Raw genomic sequence first — 11,764 nt, 5'->3', positions numbered from 1 at the left:
TTAAAAAGGACAGGGGTTAGCTCTTCCTTAAATGTTTTGTAAAATTCTGGGAAACATTCTGGTCCAGAGCTTTCATGTGCCAGGAGTTTTTTGATGACTCCTTCAATTTCACCATCTGTTATCAACCTGTTCAGGCTTTCTCCTTCTTCTTCACTCAGTTTTGGAGAATTATATTTTTCTAGAAATTTGTCCATTCCACGCAGATTTTCAAATTTCTTGGCATATAGTTGTTTGTCGTAATTTCTTACAGTCCTTTGTATTTCTGTTGTGTCAGTTGTAACCTTTCCTCTTTTTTTTCTGATTCTATTTATTTTGGTCTCCCTTTTTTCTTCATGAGCCTACTTAAAGGCTTGTCAATATTTTTTTTTATTCTTTCAAAGAACCAGCTCCTGGATTTGTTAAAAAGGAGTTGTTCTTTTAGTCTCTATGTCCTTTAATTCTGCTCTGATCTTGGTTATATCCTTCCTACTACTCATGGGCTTTGTTTGTTGTTATTCTTCCAGTTCTTGTAGATATAGGGTTAGGCTGTTTATTTGAAATGTTTCTATCTTTTTGAGGTAGACCTGTACTGTTATGAACTTCTCTCTCAGGACTGCCTGTACTGTGTCCTATAGGTTTTGGAATGCTGTGTTTTCATTTTCGTTTGTTTCCTTAAACTTATTGATGTCTTCTTTGATCTCATTATTGACCCATTCATTGTTTAATAGCATGTCATTCAGTCTCAATTTTTGGGAAACACCCTGACTGATTTCAGGAACTGTAACCCAACTGACAGGCGGGAGGGCCCCAAGGCTGGAAATAATCAGGGAGGCCTTGGAGAAACAAGCCACAGAGGAGACAGTAAGCTGTACCCGCTGGCAGAGGCATAGCTCCTGCTTCTCTGCTTGGCCCTTGTGACGGTCACTTGTTGATGATGGGTAAGACCCCTCAATGGAAGGGCAACCTAAGCCAGACATTGGCTGGTATGGGAAGCAGACAAGAAATTGGGGGACACGGAGAAAGGGCAAAAACATCCGCACCCCTTGGCTTGGCTTGGACATGGCCAGAGTCCTCATTCTATCCAAAAGAAGTCTCCTTGTCTCTTGGAGGCTCCCTCCACCCACCTGGCTCAGGTTCAAAACAATACCGGAGACAGTCCTTAACTAGATCTGGCAGTTCTTAGGGAAATCAGGCCTAAAAGTAAATTCTTTAAAGTATGCTTTGTTTTTCCCTCAGAAGCTATAGCCAGCTGATGTTGGGAAGGAAATTTACGTTATTCACAGACCCCAACTCTATACCCTCTGGCACTCTTATGTTTACTATGCTCTCATGTTTAGTTGTCTCTCTTGTTTACTAGTCTCCTCTCAGACCCATGTAAATTGGTATGTTCCTGCCATTTGTTTTCTTCAAAATATCACCTATTCTCTGTAAACATTAACATACGGATATAATAAGATAACTCATGCATTCCTGTTACCTAGCCCCACTGATAACCTTTTCTCTTTTTTAAATTTTTTTATTATTTATTTTTTTCAAATACATTTGTCTCTGCCTTCCCCCCAACACTTTCCCTTGCCCCCTCTTCCCTTTCCCTCCCTCAATCCTTCCCCTTTGGTTTTGTCCATGAGACCTTGCTATATGTTCCTTGACTTTCCTCTTCCCTTCCTTTTCCCCCGCCCGCCTCTCCCTCCTTCCCTCTTGTCTCTGTTGTGATAACCTTTTCAATAAAAGCCTTTGAACAAAGGAACTATGGGCCTTCCCCACTAGAGGGATGTGCCACGTCCCCTCTCCTGGCAAACAGAGAAGTGTTTGAGACCACTCATGTTTATTCCCCCCATCCATGACACCCACGAGAAGGGGTCTGCAGGATTCAGAGTCTCCAGTTCCATCTCAGCTGGCCCTGGACAGTAACCCTCAGATCTCGGAGCACCGCACTCCCCGTGACGTGCTCTGTACCCCCACGGCAGTTGTTGCCAAGAACAGACAAGCACGGGTGCCAGTGGAGCTCTTCCCCTGTGCCATGCAACATTTCATGAGTTTTAATTTTTTTTAATTTTTTTTCCTTGTGGTTGGTTTCTAGTTTCAGGTCCTTGTGGTGAGAGAAACACTTGATATGATTTCAATTTATGAATTTGTTGAATCTTGTTTTGTGACCTATCATGTGGTCTGTCTTTGAAAGTGTTCCATGTACATTTGAAAAGAATGTGTATTTTGCTTCTTTGGGATGAAAAGTCTTTTATATTTCAGGTAAATCCATTTGATCTAATGCATCATTCAGTTCCACAAAATCCTTGTTGGTGTTTTGTTTGGAAGATCTATCCATTGTTGACACTGGGGTGTTAAAATCCCCTGCTATCAGTGTTTTGCTATGCATATTTTCCTTATTATAATTGGTGCTCCTATGTTGGGCACATATAGGTTTACAATATTTATGTCTTCTTGATGGATTCTTCCTTCGATTATTATGAGGTGTCCTTCTGTGTCTCTTTTTATGGGCTTTGTTCTGAAATCTATGTTGTCTCATATAAGTATTGCTAACCCGGCTTTTTTTTTTTTTTTCCTGTCCACTTACTAGGAATATTTTTTTCTATCTCTTTACTTTCAGTCTGTGTAGGTCCTTTGTTCTGAGGTGGTTCTCTTGTAGGCAGCATATGTGTAGGTCATGTTTTCTAATCCATTCTGTCACCCTATATCTTTTGATTTGAGCATTTAATCCATTTACATTTAAAGTTATTATTGATAGGTACTTATTCATTCGTTCCCTTTGTACTTGTGTTTCTCTTTGTTTATCTTCTTAAAGCTGTTCTTTTAGCATATATTGCAATGCTTGTTTTGGGGGAGGTATATTCTTTTAGCCTTCTTTTTTCTGGGAAACTCCATATTTCGTCTTCCATTTTAAATGGGAGACTTGCTGGGTTGAGCGGCCTTCATTGCTGGCCTTTGCTCTTCATTACTTGGAATATTTTTTGTCATTCCCTTCTGGCTTGTAGTGTTTCTGTTGTGAAGTTTATTGCTAGTTTTGTTGGGGTTCCTTTATATGTTACATTCTCTTTCTCCCTTGCTCCCTTTAAGATTCTCTCTTTGTCATTGATATTTGTCATTTTAATGATGATGCGTCTTGGAGTGGGCCTCATTGGGTTCCTCTTGAATGGGACCTTCTGTGCTTCCTGGACATGTGTGACTTTTCTCTCCTCAAATTAAGGAGATTTTCCACCATTACTTTTTCAAACAGGTTTTCTATCACTTCATTCTCTTATTATCCTGGTATCACTATTATTACACAGTTATTATTATGTTTCATGTTGTCCTGCCGTTCCCTTAACCCCTCTTCATTCTTTTTGTGTCTTTTTTTTTTTCTTTCCTTGCTCTTTCTGGGAGCTTTTTTTTACTTTGTTTTCCAGTTTGGCAATTTGATTCTCTGTTTCATCTAGTCTGCTTTTGATTCCTTCTACTGTGTTCTTCAATTCATAAATTGTATTCTTCATTTCCTCTTGGCTCTTGTTGACAGTTTCTCTGTCTTTTTTCATGCTGATGTAGTTTGCATTAAGTTCCTCAGAGTTTCCCTCTAGGTTTTGGTTAATTCTCACTGAACTCACTGACCTAACTGGGCTTCCTTATAACCATTGTTTTGAACTCAATATCTGGTTGTTGACTTGCCTCTGTTTCATTTAGTACTCTCTCTGGGGATCCCTCCTTTCCTTTCAATTGGGGGTTATTTATTTATCTTCCTATTATTTGTGAGACTATTCTTTTTTGCTTCTGCCTCTTAAATTGATGTTTTGACTCCCTGACTTTGTGGTGTGTAAACTTCTATGGTAGGAGACCTGTGAGATTCAGTGATGGTCTGCTTGATCTCCTGAACTTGATGCTTTTGGGATGCCTTTTATGTCTTTTATATTGGCTCTCTGAAAGTAATTGAGTTTGATTGTTTTTTGGTGGTTCTTTGGTGGGTTATACCCTCCAGCTGATTAACTGAGGGTCAGTCTGCCCATCACTTCTTGTGAGTCTTTGTGTAGGTGGTGCCAGAACAAAACCACAAACCCCAGGAAATAAACCCACATCCACAAAAATAACTCCCCCCTGCAATCCCACTATCAACAGCAAATTAACCAGCATTAATAATGCCATAAAAAGATTAATACTATTATAAGAAAGGAGATAAATAAACTGTTGTATATCTAGTGACTTAATATGCATAGACTTGATGGACCTGAAATGGACATTAAGAAGCTATGCAGTAAAGAAAATATCACAAGTCATGGAGCAGACCACTGTGGATTTCATCTCTGTAATCTCTAGTATTTACCACTGTTTTTTCTTTTCTGGATCCGCCTCTGGTGATGTCAGGTGGTAACCCCATCTGACCTTAGACAGCCTGTTGGAGACTTCCGGGGACCTACTGTCTGTAGCTGTCTAGTTCAGTTGTTATTCTAGTCACTCTGCATTCAGCAGTCAGGCTTAAGCACCACAGGGCGGGATAGAATCCCTCCTTGGGTGGGGGCTATTGTTTTTCCTCAAATTGTTGCTGCTCTGAGGAGAGTGGTTTGCCTGAGTAGGATGGCTGCTGCCACCTGGGGGACGACTCAGTACCAGGATCCTGCTGACTACTCTCTCAATTCTCTCCCCAAAGCCTATGTCCCCAGTCTCTCCTCAGGAGCCTCTAGCCCACTCTGCCCCCACCTTTGCCAGAGCCCACGGTAAGTGGCTGCAAATGAAAATTTATGCATTGGCCCTTTAAACAGCTGTTTGCATCTCCAGCCATCCATCTCTAGCAGGGAGCCACCCTGCCACTTGGCTGTTATCTGTGTACCTCTGGTGCTGTAGGCTGGGGATCTCCACTTATGGTTTATACCCCACTCTTCTCAGGGGCATCCAACTGGCTTCTTAAATATCCCTCTGGTGCTTCTGCCTGTGGGCACCCAGCCAGCCTTCTTGAGTCTCCACATCACACCTTACCAGTCAAGTTGTGCTAAAGCTGATTCTTTTGTCTGTCTGAGGTTATAAGGCTTCTCTCTCACTATTGTTCAGTTGTATGTTCCGGGTGATTTCTCCTCAATTTAATTGTAATTCCAGACTGTCCTGCAAGGAGATCAGTGTGACTTCCATTCACTCCTCTGACACCTTGCCTTCCTGTGATATTTTTCTCATGGTTAGGCTGGGTTATGGATTTTCAAAGGAAGACCACAGAGGAAAAGTACCCTTCTCATCACATCATATCAAGGGTGTAACTGAACAAACAGAGGTTCAACTTCCTCCCCAATGGAAACCAAACTTGTGAGGCAGGTGCTGGTGCAAAAGTCAAGAGTTTTTTTAAGCTGCCACTTGAGACCTGGGATAATGATGGGATTTTTTAATGATGGTTGGTATAAAGAATAATATATAGCTTTGCCATTTCTTGTGGCAGTTCTTTGAATTACACCTCCAGAATAAGAAGTATGAGACATGGTTCTTACCTTATAGCAATACACCCATTCCAGCATCATGGGCTGGCATTATAAATAAGCAAAGGGAAAAATAAGTCTCTGGGTAAAATACAAAGTGCCTGTTAGTGTGCTTACCAAGTTCAGCCTCATTTCTACCCAAATGCACATTCACACAGATTCTAAAACAGCCCTCTGAAGCCGAACTCCAATCTGCATATTGGAGCCAAATGGCAGCTCATCTGGAATCGTGAGTGTTAAGTGAAATGCTTAAAACATGCAAGAATCTTAATTAGTAAAACATCAAGAGAAAATAAGTGTTCTATTAATAATAAAGCAAAATCAAAGCATGATGACAAATGCTCTGCCTGCCTGCCTCTGAGATGTTTGCTGGGGGTAAATCTTGTCAGTTTCAAGTTGCATTTGATCTCAGGAAGGACTCTTCAGAGCAGAAGAGTATGAAGATGTTTGCTGTATCTCTTCTTCCCTTCAGTGCCCCTGCTGTGTGGGTCCCACCATAATTAGATTCTAGCTTTTGGTGGGATTCTTTGAGTGTTCAGTTAGGTCTCCTTTCTTCCTAGCAGTCCGGTTAACATGAATGAACACAAAGCAACTATCTGTTGGAAGCATGCTTTGGAATTGCATTAACAGTCTTCCCACATGTTTGACAACTATCACCATGAGACACTTCCCTTAATTCAGATGTAAGTAAAAGGAAAAAAAGAATAGCCTAAATTCTGTTTGAATCCAACTAAAATCATGATGCATCTTCCTCTCTAAATAGAGCTATAGACCAAAAGGCTTGCTATTCAAAGAGCAGTCTGAAAGCCATCAGAAGCAGCATCTGGGAGCTCTTTTAAAATGCAGACTCTGGGGCTCCATCTCAGGTCAACTGAACCAAATATGTAATTTAACAAGATGTTAGGTGATTTTCATGCATACTGAAACCTGAAAAACATTGCTCTAACACCATCAAAATGTCTTTGGTAATACACAATGTTTAGGAAAAAGCTTTCTGGTTAAGAAGGGAACTAAAGAGCCTGACTCCCCTCCCCGGCCCCTGACGGGCAGGCGGGCTGCCTTGAGGAGGCAGGGAGGGGAGCGCTGGGCCAGCCTGTGGGCTGGCTACAATGCCAAATTTCTGCGCGGCCCCCAACTCCATGCAGAAAAGCACACAGTCGGACCTGGACTTCTTCAGGTTCCTGCGGGATCCAGCTGGATGCCAGAGGTGGGTGGAAACTTGTAGGAGAGCAGACTTAGAAGAGAAAACACCTGATCAACTAAATAAACATTATCGATTATGTGCCAAGCACTTTGAGACCTCTATGATCTGTAGAATTAGTCCTTATTGGACAGTTCTTAGAGATAATGCAATACCAACAATGTTTGATCCTACCAGTCACTTGAACAATCCACATAGCAGACACAGAAAACAAATAAAAGAATTGAGTGAAGATGAAATCAGGACACTGAAACAGAAAAAAATTTAGGAGACTTCGGAACAGGAACAAAACCATAAAGAAATAAACAACAGCAATGCTCAGAATCCCAGTGTAGAAGAAGGGTCTGAAGAACAGGATGTAGATATTTTACCTCTAACCCTTGAAGAGAAGGAAAACAAAGAATATTTAAAATCTTTATTTGAAATTTTGATTCTTATGGGAAAACAAAACATACATATGGATGGACATGAAGCTGATGAAGTCCCAGAAGGTCTCTTTACTCCAGATGATTTTCAAGCACTGCTGGAGTACCAGATAAATTCTGGTGAAGAGGTTTTGAGGAAACACTTTGAGACAACAGCAGTCAACACATTGTTCTGTTCAAAAACACAGCAGAAACAGGTGTTATAAATCTGTGAGAGCTGCATTCAGGAAGAAACCCTCAGGGAAGTGAAAGACTCTCGCTTCTTTTCAATTATCACTGATGATGTAGTAGACATAGCAGGGCAAGAGCACCTGGCCCTATTGGTAAAGTTTGTTCACGAAGCTTATAACCTGAGAGAGGAATTTGTGGGCTTCTTGCCTTATGAAGGTGGCACTGAAATTTTGGCTATGGAATTTCACACTATGATAACTGAGAAGTGGTGATTAAACATGGAGTATTGTAGTGACCAGGCTTACATTGTGTTCAGTGGATTTTCTTCCAAAATGAAAGTCATTGCTTATAGACTTTTAGATAAATATCCCCAAACTATCTATATACTGTGCTCTTCCTGTGACTTAAATATGTGGTTGGCAAAATCGGTACCTGTTATGGGAGTGTCTGTTGCTTTAGGGATGATTGAGGAAGTTTGTTCTTTTTCCAATCACCACAACTGCTTTTTCAGAGCTTGACAATGTAATTTCTGTCCTATGTCAGAACAACGAAGAAAGTGGTAAAGAACTAAAGGAAATTTGCCATTCTCAGTGGACACGCAGGCATGATGCTTCTGAAATTTTAGTAGACCTCCTACAAGCATTTGTTTTATGTTTAGATGACATAAATAATGACACAAATATTAGATGGAATAACTGTATAGCGAGTCGAGCATTTATACTCTGTAGTGCAGTAATAGGTTTTGATTTCATCATTACTATTGTTGTTCTTTAAAATGTTCTATCTTTTACAAGAGCCTTTGGGAAAAATCTCCGGGGGCAAATTTCTGATGTCTTCTTGGCAGCCAGTAGGTTGACTGCAGTGCTGCTTTCGCTAAATGAAGTGATGGAAAATATTGAAGTTTATCATGAATTTTGGTTTTTGGAAACCACAAATTTGGCAACCAAGCTTGATATTCAGATGAGGTTCCCTGGGAAATTCCTCAGATCTAGCTCATGAAGGGAACCTGGAATCTCAGCTGACCTCTGAGAGTTACTGTAAAGAAGCTCTAAGTGTTCCAACAGTGGAACACATTATTCAGGAAATGAAAGATATATTCTCAGAACAGCATCTCAAAGCTCTTAAATGCTTATCTCTGGTGCCCTCTGTCATGGGACAGCTCAAATTCAATAAGAGGAGCACCATGCTGACATGTACAAAGCAACTTATCCAATCCAGATATACTCTCAGCTGAGCTGCATTGTTGGAGAATCAAGTGGAAATACAGAGGAAAAGATATAGAGCTTCCATCCACCATTTATGAAGCCCTCCACCTGCCAGACATCAAGTTTTTTCCTAATATTTATACATTGCTGAAGGTCCTGTGTATTCTTCCTGTGATGAAGGTTGAGAATGAACGCTATGAAAATGGGTGAAAGCATCTCAAAGCATACCTGAAAAACACTTTGACAGACCAAATTTCCAGTAACTTATCTTTGTTTAACATAAATGTTGATATAAAACATGATTGGGATTTAATGGTGGACACATACATCAAACTCTATACAACTAAGTCAGAGCTTCCTACAGATAATTCAGAAACCACCAAAAATACCTGAGAGAGTATTAAAATAGGTTTTCTCTTATATTTGATAAAGTCTGAAAGGAATTTGAAAACATCTTATAGAAAAGCTATAAGGTGTATGTAGGCTACTTAATCACTGAATATCTTGAGTGTATTAGCTTACTTAAGTGGCCCCTGTTTGAACTTTCATGCTTTGGAGAACTAACTGTTTTTCTAGTAGATAGCATTGAAAGTGCCATGTGCCACTTCTGCATGATCACTACTAATGTCACTTGGGATTGTTTTTGTTAAGTCATTTAGACATAACGTTTATTATCACTGTGGATCCAGTCATCAGGTATTGAGTTATCTATCAGTTCTTTGAAGAAATAAATTTTGAGGAAGTATGGGAGGACGGAGTTCATTTTATAAAAATCTTACAGTGAAGCTCAAAACTAACTGAATAGCAAGAGTTTTAAGTATGCTATTAAAAATCTGTAATGGAAAGTTAATGGAATTACCAGACAGTGAAAGAAACGTGAGCTTGCCAAACAAGGATTTCGGTGTAGATTTTGTCTTTATTCAGATCTTAAAAGAAACAAGTTACAGTTAAAAATTGAATGGAAGAGTCTTGTTGTTCCACATCTCGTTGCTGTTTACATTCCTTTGTTGAGCCTATATCTTCATAAGCTTTTTAGCAGATACATGTTGAACACTTCTGATTTATGGTCAAGACAGGATCAGAGGCCATGGAGAATGACAACTGCTTTGTCTGTTTTATTTTGTTTCCATGACTATTATCTACTGCCTTGTCTTGTGGCCTGTGGTTATCTAGAAATAATAAAGAAAATATTGCTGTTATTTTTGGTGAGTAAATCAATTTTGTATAGTTTATTTTAACATAAGTAAAATGTGAATTTTGTTTTAAAAAAAAGAAGGGAACTAAAAAAAAAACGGTGTCTTTGTTTTGTCAGTTCACCAAAATGGTGAACATAAAGTATGTTTTAGCAATATTAAAAAAAAATAAGTCAGAATATAACTGGTGTGATAGACATCAATGAGATCCACCAGGACTTCCAATTCTCTTATTTTGAGTACATGGAAGGATTGTATTTCCCTGAGCCCTTAAACTTGGGAATGGCCAGATGACTTTCTTTGGGCCGTGAAATGTGAGTGGGAAAGGACGTATGCCACTTCCACGTGGAAGTATTTAGGAACTAGTGCATCATTTCCCATTCTCTGTGCTTTCTCTTCCACAGCCAAAGTGTTCAGGGAAGCACATGTCAATGCAGAGGTACTATAAGAGAAAAGGATACAAGAAACAGGAGGAGAAAAATGGTGTCATTTTTCTGTCTCCTCACAAAAACAGTGAACGTGAAGTAGAGAGTTTTAGCAATACTCAAAAAAATAAGTTGGAACATAAGTCCACGCATGGAGGACACATGGAGAACAGCTGCCTCCAGAGAGATGCCTTGACTCTCAGTAGATTTATGTGAGTAAAAGATAAGCCTCTGGAATATTTGGCTTTTATTGCAGTAGCATACCTGTATCTCCCCTGGCTGATACAACTGACCAAGTATAAATGAAATGAGGTAGAGAAAAGTAATCATTGCCATTGGACAATGGAAAACTAAAGAGTTTTGGGTACAGTAGAGCCTCTCTGCAAAGACATTCATGTAACCATAATAGCTAGTTGTAATTGGGAAATGGTCTACAACCTTCAAATTTGGCACTGAATAGCCGCATTCTGCTGTATACTTGAGTTACAGCCTGTAGAAGCAGGACTGTCCTTGCTTGTTTTAGAGGAGAATGGGGAGGCTGTAATATAATTTTTAATTTTTTTCTAAAAATACCCAAATATACCATTTTGTACTCATTGAAAACTTTACCCATCTTTTTCTGAGGTGCTTAAAACCGTCTACAGGTTTTGTACACAGCAAATATGTCAGTGGAGATCATTTCTTTCCTATAGAACATGAATGTTCATAGATAGGAAAAGTACAACTATACTGGTTTCATTCATTACTCATTGTCCAGTGCTTGTGGACCTGTAGCTTACTCTTGCTTTACGAAGTACTGAATGACATTCCTTGGTTACCGATACCAAAATGTTTCTGATGGTGTCACTGGAATCTCTCTGGGCTCAGAGATTCTAATTTAATCCAATAATCTGGAGTGTCAGGAGCACAAACATCACTTTTACTTATGCCAAAGATCCACTGACATTGTGTGGGAGAATTTTAATGTGCTGAACAAAATACTGCATTTGTATTCATTTCTAATTATTTGTAGCTGGAGTTTGGGCAGTATACTCCAAAAGACACCTATGCAGGAATAAACTTCTTATTCTTTAGAAGTAATAAATTTCTTCTAAAGATATAAGAAGATATCTGCACCATCAGGAAATGCCACTTGATGAAGAAATACTGATATATGTAAGAGAAACTCTGATAAAAGATAGCTATTGAACAAAAAGCTGTCATGAACTTTAGTAGGTCTGAACATAAAATGTATCATGATCATTTGTGAAGAAGTGTAATGGAAACTTTGAGGCAAAAGATTTAATTATTTGAGCTATGTCTGGTGTTCAAACTTTCCCTTACCAATGCAACAGAAAAATGTCAAATCAAGGAAATTTGTTAGATATGATGATACTATAATTATAGTGTTAAAGAAAAGACCTGTATTTTAAATATATGCTGAAACATCTCAAAATGAGATTGTACTTACGAAGTCCAAGCTTTGTTTCATTGTAATCTGGGTAGAGGTGGGATGAAGTGAGCATCTATTATACATAAACCATGATTGTCTAATTATGATCATTGCAGAGTCTAGGTGATATGTATATCAGACCTATTATACCATGCTCTCTATTTCTGTGAATGTTTGAATGTTTCCATAATAAATAGTAAAAAATAAAATGGATTAAACAAAGAAACCAAGGCTTCTGAATTAACAGCTTATAATGTCAAGCCCTGTGACTTACAAATCACAGTAAGTCAGC

At 39.1% G+C, this 11,764-nt stretch overlaps 1 pseudogene; it reads left to right on the top strand.

Moving 5' to 3' along the window:
- Window positions 1-6,345: 6,345 nt before the first annotated feature.
- LOC129073556 (52 kDa repressor of the inhibitor of the protein kinase-like) lies at window positions 6,346-8,815 on the top strand (annotated as a pseudogene).
- The last annotated feature ends 2,949 nt before the right edge of the window (window positions 8,816-11,764 follow it).

This window comes from Pteronotus mesoamericanus, unplaced genomic scaffold, assembly GCF_021234165.1.
Source record: "Pteronotus mesoamericanus isolate MK-2021 breed Mesoamerican mustached bat unplaced genomic scaffold, CSHL_Meso_final contig_413, whole genome shotgun sequence".
NCBI classification, from domain to species: domain Eukaryota; kingdom Metazoa; phylum Chordata; class Mammalia; order Chiroptera; family Mormoopidae; genus Pteronotus; species Pteronotus mesoamericanus.
The sequence above is the reverse complement of the archived record's forward strand: the minus strand, read 5'-3'. Positions and strand labels throughout refer to the sequence as shown.